The sequence below is a fragment of the Cygnus atratus genome, chromosome 1 (genome assembly GCF_013377495.2).
Source record: "Cygnus atratus isolate AKBS03 ecotype Queensland, Australia chromosome 1, CAtr_DNAZoo_HiC_assembly, whole genome shotgun sequence".
In the NCBI taxonomy this organism is placed as follows: domain Eukaryota; kingdom Metazoa; phylum Chordata; class Aves; order Anseriformes; family Anatidae; genus Cygnus; species Cygnus atratus.
Window position 1 is genome coordinate 54,076,881 of NC_066362.1, and position 8,037 is coordinate 54,084,917.

General features: G+C 44.0%; 1 protein-coding gene across 19 annotated transcripts in view; it reads right to left on the reverse strand.

Moving 5' to 3' along the window:
• The window catches only part of TNRC6B (trinucleotide repeat containing adaptor 6B), a 144,991-nt gene extending 137,213 nt beyond the window's left edge, over window positions 1–7,778 (reverse strand). For 14 of the 19 annotated variants that reach the window (XM_050709619.1, XM_050709600.1, XM_050709566.1 and 11 more), the window contains exon 1: window positions 7,467–7,519. The gene's annotated coding sequence lies outside the window, so the exon portion shown is untranslated. Of the gene's footprint in view, window positions 1–7,466 lie in introns of all 19 variants that reach the window. The other 5 variants (XM_050709641.1, XM_050709578.1, XM_050709597.1 and 2 more) reach the window with 4 other exon arrangements.
• Between the last annotated feature and the right edge of the window lie 259 nt (window positions 7,779–8,037).

An 8,037-nucleotide genomic window follows, 5' to 3' on the forward strand; every position in this document is an offset into this window, starting at 1 on the left:
AGTTTACACAGCTAGTCCCCTTCACACAGATGAGGCAGGGGCAAGTCAAGTTGACATACAGTATTCACCCACAAGACACTACCAGTTTGCCTCATTACCCAAACTGGTACAAGTAACACTACCCAGCACTGGGTAAGCATAGGGTTAGACCTGTGACAGAACAGACCAATTATGTTATCGTATTCTTGTCCCAAGGCCACCGTTACCTTATGCAGTCAGGAGCATTTTCCATTGTTTATTAGCCAACGGAAAAGTATTTGATACAATGGGACTTGCACCTTTTGTTTAAGACGTTTCTCCATGAGCTAAGTTACCTTTTTCATCCAAGTAAGACTCTCTCAACTTGAACGTACTTTCTGCAATACATGAATTGCCAAGGATGGGGAAAAGAAAGAAGTCTGGCCTTTGGTTATTAAAGAACCAAAGGAGTTAGCTTCCAACAAGAGAGAAGGTTATTTGGTCACTTTGGCTTGTTTCTCTGGGTACTCCAAAAGTTAAAAAAGGTTGAACAAAGAAAGTTATGGAATGTTAATTTACTGGAACTACATAGTTTTAAAAGCAAGTGAAAAAGCTGAGCTGTGCAGTAAAGAATGTTTTTCCCCTTTCAAGTCTCACTCACCAAAGTGGGTGCTATCAGAAATCTAAGTACCATCCTTCTAACCTTTTACTAAATATAATAAAACCTCTGACAAAGTAACTAAAATCTGTACGTGTTCTTCATGCTGTCACACCAGCCACATAAAGTAGATGAACAGCTCCCAAAGCAGCCAAACATTCATCCAAGCAAAAAACACGGCTGTATAAAAGCAAAACAACCCCACCAAAAGAAACCCCACCACCTCAAGATACGTTTCAGTATCCCACTTTGGTTTTAAGTGCTCAGGAAACACAGAGCATATAACTTCTGGTATTGTTATTGCAGGTAACAGCAACTGTGCTTATTTTAAACCACTACAATAAAGATGCTTCATCTGATGGGTGGTGCAATACTAATACAAAGACAGCATTCATCTTGAAAAAAATTCTAATCTAAGAAAGTTTTCAGAAATGAAAAATGGTCTGTGACAAATGGATAAGCTAGTGCTGTGGCTTGATTCCCTTTCATTCTTATTCTCCTCACCAAAAGACTCATCTACGCTTTTAATTTCAAGTGTTCACATCTAGTACAATGCAATAAAAATCTCCTAAAGCAGAACCTTAGCCATTTAACATAAAAAGATAGAAAAACAGTTAGAAAACAAAGTTCTTCTGAGACCCCGATTACACACAGAAAGAATGTGAATTTGAATTACAATGACTGTAAAACTTACTGTGTGGACACACATTTGTGCAAAAGTTCTCTCTGTTTAGCTTCTTTCTTAGGAGCCGCTTAAGTTCAACTTAAAAAATGAAACAAGAAACCCTAATACAAATTTCAGAATTTTCCATCTTCTAACCACAGTTAAACTGCTACATTCAGAGCAGTGTAACAATACCGTTACAATCACACACACATCCCAGAAAAACCTCAATGCTGAATAATCCTGGAGAGGGTCTCAAAAAGAGGTACTCAAGTCTGTAAAGTAGCTGACAATGTCCTAAAGCAACCGTTTCATGCAACTCTACGGGCTCACTTTCTTAAAGTAATTTTCAGCTGCCTCAGGTTATGGATGGATCACAATTTGGAGTGAATTGTGTGTCTTTACCTGTAAGAAACTGGGGCAAACGGACACATAACATTCCTCTATCTCAGAAACAAAAATTTATCAACTACTTTATACCCTAAGTTTGTATTAAAGACACCAGTTCTCAAGCTAGCTTTTGTATCTACTAACATTAACTTAGAGTATTTTAAGACACTGCAAACAACAGAAACCTGTGACGTTTGACATAGCGTGTCCTCGTATTAGTAAAGGAAATGAATGCATAAGTGATTCAATCTCCCACATAACCTAACTTCTGGAAAAACTTCTAAGTTATGGTACTGCTGTGTGAAAAAGCAGATTCTACTGTCAGCTGCAGCAAGAAAATGAAATGTACTCTGTGGCATTTTAATTACCTCCAGAAAAAGTAAATCAGATTCTTTTTAAGGATCTAAAAAAAGGAAGTAAAAGGTTTTCAAACAAACAGCAAAAAGCTGGATGACCCGTGTCTCCTCAGCCGCACACAGCTCCTAAGCGTGTGAGCAGCGCGTGCTGACACAGGGTTGCTGGGTAATTTACGTCCCTCAGCTGCAAGCAGCAGCAAGCGAAGACGGACTGCTGCTAACACTGGTGGATCGCCCAGGGCCAGAGCACGTTGCACGCACAGTGGGCCAGCGGGCCCCAGGAGGGTTAGGTCCCTCTCCTCAAGGTGAACCCAATTCCTACCATGAACGCACAAGAGCCGCCAGGCTTTTGCAGAGGTCACAGGGCCAGGGAGGTCGGTGAGGACTGCTGTAGAGCATCCCGGGGATTGTCTGTTCTGATAACGCACAGACTTCATAAGCCAGTCTTAAAACAAGAATGCTGGCATAGGACTTTGCAAAACATTTAGCTTCTTGATTTAGAAATCGTACGTATAATTTCACTTGTGAAACCTGTCTATTTCTGCTACGTGACAAACGCAGCAAAGAACAGCAAGGCACAATCGATGTTTCCTGTAAGAAAAGAGAGACTTGAATAGGACAAAAATACTATGCCAGGATACAAGACGATGAGAGAAACAGGAAAAACCATTTTCAACTAGCATAAGAGAATCTGAAAACCTCCAAACCCACAGAAGTTATCAGTAGATGCAAAAACAATGTTCTTTGTAGACCGCTACCAAATCCAACAGCACAAAAGAAGCCATTTCTCCTACAGCAGGATGGTCTTGCTGCCAAAAAACTGAAGCTGACTGAAAAAAATGCTGTCAGGTAGTTTTTCACGATGGTATTTTTCATTGCACTGTCAAGAACTAAGATGACATTTTAGAAATTAAATGCAAGTAAAAAGATGTACTGGGTTATTTCTTTTGCCACTCATTTAATAGTTTAGAGGGTTTCCCCTCATGCAAAACAATATTATTGTATCACCTTTTGCCTAATCCTCTGACAGGCTATTTTAAATTATCAACCCTTTGTTCTGCAACTTTGCTTCTTATCCTTTCATCCGCTAATTAGCTTTTCAGCCTTCAATGTTCTGTCTAGAGGGTCAAAACACCTTGACTATGAGTTCAGACTTTACCCATGTATTTTGACCAGTGCCCTACAGCATGCAGCATGAACACTGCCTTACCATACCTCCCATTTCTCTCGTCAAACGGTGTTCTCAGAAAACACGAAAGCTAAACTAAGAGCTACTTTTAGACGCATGTCAGCCTTTTAAACATATATATTTTTAATTAAACGCTGACAGTCCCAGATGAAACATTTTTCTTTTTGGATTTTTCATGGAACCGTTGTGCTTTTTTCTAATCCACACACATTAAATCAGGAAATAGACGGAAGATATCTGATTTCAGAAGCTGGCAAGGCCCAGAAACGCAATCCGTACTGCCTAGCTGAAACTGGAAAAGGTCATCTCCATAGCTCACTACCTGGTAAACACGGAGAACATCCAAACTCCAACCACAATCCTTACACCGATGAAAACTTGAAAACCTCAGAACGCTCCCCTACAACACGCAAACCGTAAGTGCAAAAACACCCTCTCCTTCTTACCGCTACCTGAAGGACAAGGGAAAATTTATTCAATATACTTATTGCCTACTGCTCCACAGGAGTAAAAGAAATGTCAACTCTTTATAGTAAAACATACTTTTTCTTCAGAGAAGTAAGCAAGTAGAAGCTTTCGCTATTTTGTGCAAAGCGAAGAACTCATGAAGAGTAAAGCAAAGCAACCTGAGGAAGTGTAAGAGTTTTACTGTCCGCTGAAAGTGACAGGGAAGAGGAACCAGAATACCCTGATTACTATTACCCTGGTCAACTCAAGCAGAAATACCAACTGGCAGCTCCTTGTCTGACAATGACAGCTGGCTCAAGGACCAAACAGCGCCCCTATTTTTACAAGCAGGCGGTAGCAGAAAGTTTACTTTGCATTACCAAGAAATTAGGAGTGATTCTTCAGTCCCTATTCCACACACTATGATCTGAAAGAACAAACAAATGTATTGTACATATTTTATTTGAAAAGGGAGAAAAGACAGTAAACGTTAAGCTAAGCAAGATTATCAGCAAGAATCCAGAAATCTTGTTCTACCACATCTGCTTAAACAGTCAGAAATATATGCTACTAATTGCTCCACATATCTGTGGTTAAGTTCTTACTAACAGAACACAAGACTGACATCTTCTTCCTATTCTTTCCCCAAGATAGACATAATACTTGTAAAATGTTGCACTAAAACAAAACAAACAACAACACGAAGATAATTATAAGCATTTCCAAAGATAATTCAAGCACACGTATTATAAGCACTGAGGTGACAAAGTTCTTACGTTAAATAAAAATCAAGGTAAATATTTCCTAGTATCAGGTATTTCCTCTTTTATCTATGCACTAAATGCACTTAATTTAGCATATGAAGACACAAAATGCCAGCTCCTCACAGTGACAGATTTACTGATCCCAAACTTACACGTAAAAAAAAGGCTGAGTGAAAAAATAACAACTAACAGTAATTTTGGTAACGGCAAGATGTAAGGTACATTCTAAGTAGAAGTACTGCAGAATTTGTAAAACTTTGGGACAGACAGAATTTGTGAACCTAACACTAGCATTAGAGCAATTACTGAGGAACGTCACTGCAAAGAAGCGGGAGAATGATCGTTGATCGTTCCTAATGCACAAGCTAGACGATATCTATGCATAAAAAGACATTCTGAGGGAAATTAAGAAAGATAATGGCAATAAGTGACTAGGACAAAAGATTTTGCATCCAAGCATTCTGCAGAAAATGGTGTAAAAAGTAACTGAACCATTAGGTATTAATAACTATTAATAAACTTTTTCAAATCAATAACTAAGCTCCAAATACTTTTTCTATGCTCCTCAGTTCATAAAGCTTAATTGTAAATCCAATCTCTTCTGTAAGCAGAAACACACAAGTCTTGCTGAAAAAATAAAATCAAAAGCCAGGAGAAGAAAACCCATTTGAACTTATTTTCAAATGACTTTTTCTACAGCAGTACTCTAATTCATTCCATCGTTCTGGATGCAGCTATCTCTATATATGATACGTGTTATGCATTATTTCTACGAAACTATTTATTTCTATTTTCTAGTACCTGTAAGAGAAGGCAAATCTAAGGCACAATATAGTATTTTGTAACTCTGCAAAATTCTCTCCTGAAGATCCCTCCTCGTCAAGTTATCCCGCAACATGAATCAGCTCTATACTCTATCAAGTTTTAATGATCTAACGCTCATCACCAAGCAAAGCCATGACACGCATTCTAACTCAAGTGTTTTATTGGAATATTCAGTCACATAACCTCTGGCAGACGACGCTTTTTTGATTCACGCTTTAAAGATTCTTCTTTCCTAATATTTGAGCTAGTAAAACCTTATTTTTTTTTTTTTTTTTTAAGATGAAGGCTCAGATTTTCAGCTTAATTTGCAGCTACACAAAAGCTGCAGTAACACATCAATTCATACGCCCACCTAACCAGGAGATGCAGGCAGTTTCGTAAACTATAGTTACAGTTTTTCCCAGTACTTCCACACTACCGGAATGAAGAGAGCCCCTTTAGTAAGCAGCCTGATAACAACATTATAAGAAAACAAACCTTCAAGATCAAGTTGACTAGAGAAGCATGCATGTTAGAATCTTACCAATTAGCAATTCTGCGCTAATTGGTTATATACACATAGTTTTACATAAACACTGTCAATATACAATTCCACGTGCAATATAGCTAGCCCAGATGAAAGTACAAGATACGACACCAACCTCACCTAGTTTCTACAGCGTAAGATCTGCTTGCACCTTGCTGCCACTAGAACTTCAGAGCAGAAAAGCTAACGCGCACTTGCTTCTGCACAGGGTCCCACGCTCCCTTCTGCAGCCTCAGCTTTTCGCGAGGCGATTTATTTCTTCACTGCAGAATTGGCTAACTTTACCCATAACGGAGTTAGCTGCGAGCAGGTGAAAAGTCACCTTAAAGCACTCCCGAGGTACATCTACATGGCAGCCCCAACGATAATCACGGATCACGTACAGAAACCTTGACCTAACCGTTAAGTTCAAGACCTCAGATGCTGCAGCAGATCAGGACATTGACTTAGCTTCTCAACAACATGCATGCTCCAAGGAACCTGAGCCATTAGAGCCACGACAAGAGAGGTGAAATTGCTGAGCAACTCCGGTACAGACGAGCTTTATACAAACCTGTTTGAATTTGTTTAAGTGTTTAAAGACTCTGAGAATCAAAGCTGTTACACATACTATGCTTGTACCAGAAAACTAAACTCCGATTCATCTGACTAGCAGTATTACAGGAAACTAGTGAGCAAAATGTGTCTTTTAAATATGGAGCTATACAAACTGCAAAAGTCTACCTGCTACTTCTCACTAAGATTCATGGGTTTTACGGAGAATGAAACACTGAAACCTAACAAGTCGTGGTTAAAATAATAATCATGATAGAGTGTAAAAGAAAAGTATGAAACAATTGAACTGTAAAGGCGCCCTGCAGGCTCTCTGAAGGGTTATCAAAACAAATATAAAGGTTAGCCTAACATGGAAAAAAACACGGGAAAAAACGAACTACAGCTTACAGTATTAGCCTTATCTACTTTAGGTAAGAAAACACTTTGTTGGAGCTGGGTTTTATCCCAAAACTTCCCGCTACATCCCGCAGCAGCAGCAACTCCTACACGCCTTTTCATAAAGCAGATTTCGCCTCGCAAGATACCAGGCTGCAAGCGGCGTTACCCACAGCCGGCGAGGCGTCCCCAGACACAACCATTCGCTTATTTTGCCACCAACAGCTCGGCGAAGTATTTTATTTTTCAACCTCCCTGCGCGTCTGGGACACACCTCTGAGCACAGCCCCTCCTCCCACCCCCCAAGCAGCAGCATCACGTCCCGCACAGCCACCGCCGGCCCCACGTCCCCCGGACCCTCGCTTCCCCCCGGCCCCAAGGAGCCCGCTGGGGGCTCACGGAGCCGTTTGCACGCCCCGCTCGGCCTCGGGAGCTCCCGCAAGCCCCGGGGGGGGGAGAGGCGGAGAAGGAAGGGGGGGGGAGGAGGCAGGCAGGGGGGCACCGCTGGCCGCGGCGGGGCGCAGCCGAGGCGGTTCTGCCCCGGGCCGGGCGCTGCGAAGGGATCGGGCCGTCCCCCCCCCCCCCCCCCCCCCCGCTCCCCGCCTCCCTCTGAGGGGCCCTGAGGGGAGATGGGGGGGGGGGGGGGGGAAAGGGGCGCGCGCGCCGTTGGCGCCAACGGCCCCTCACGGGCGGGAAGGGCCCTGAGGGGAGGGGGGAGGGGGTGGGGGAGGGGAGGGCCGGGTCCCGTCCCGCACTCACCGCTGAGGCGCGGAGCTGCGCGGAGCCCCCCCTTCTCCGCGGGGCCTCGGGGCGGGGGGGGAGGCGGCTCCGCCCGGGGAGCGCCGCCAAGCCGTGAGGGGGGGGGGGGGGGAGGGGGGGGGCGCGGAGGGGGAGAAGAGAAAGAGGAGAGCGAGCTGCGGAGAGCGGGCCGCCCCCTCCCCCCCGCCGCCGGGACACGGGAAAAAAAAAAAAAAGGGAAAAAAAAGAAAAAAAAAAACTTTCCTCGCCGCCGTCTCCCTCCCCCGAGGAGCACGAACCCAAACACACCGGGACACGCCCCCGCGCCGCCCCTCGCGCCGCCCATTGGACGGCGCCCCGCCGACCCCCGCGCTGATTGGCCGCCCCGCCTGCCCGTCTTCCCCCTCCGCTCCCCTTTCCGCAATCGCACGCTCTCCATTGGGGAGAGCCCCGAGGATCTCCCCGCCCATTAGCCGCGGCACACGTCCATCAAGAGGAACGCCCGCCCCCCTCCTCCTCTCATTGGCTAGCCTCATCACTACCACCTCCCTGATTGGCTGCCCTCGGTGCCTGTCACATATTGACATTGCGG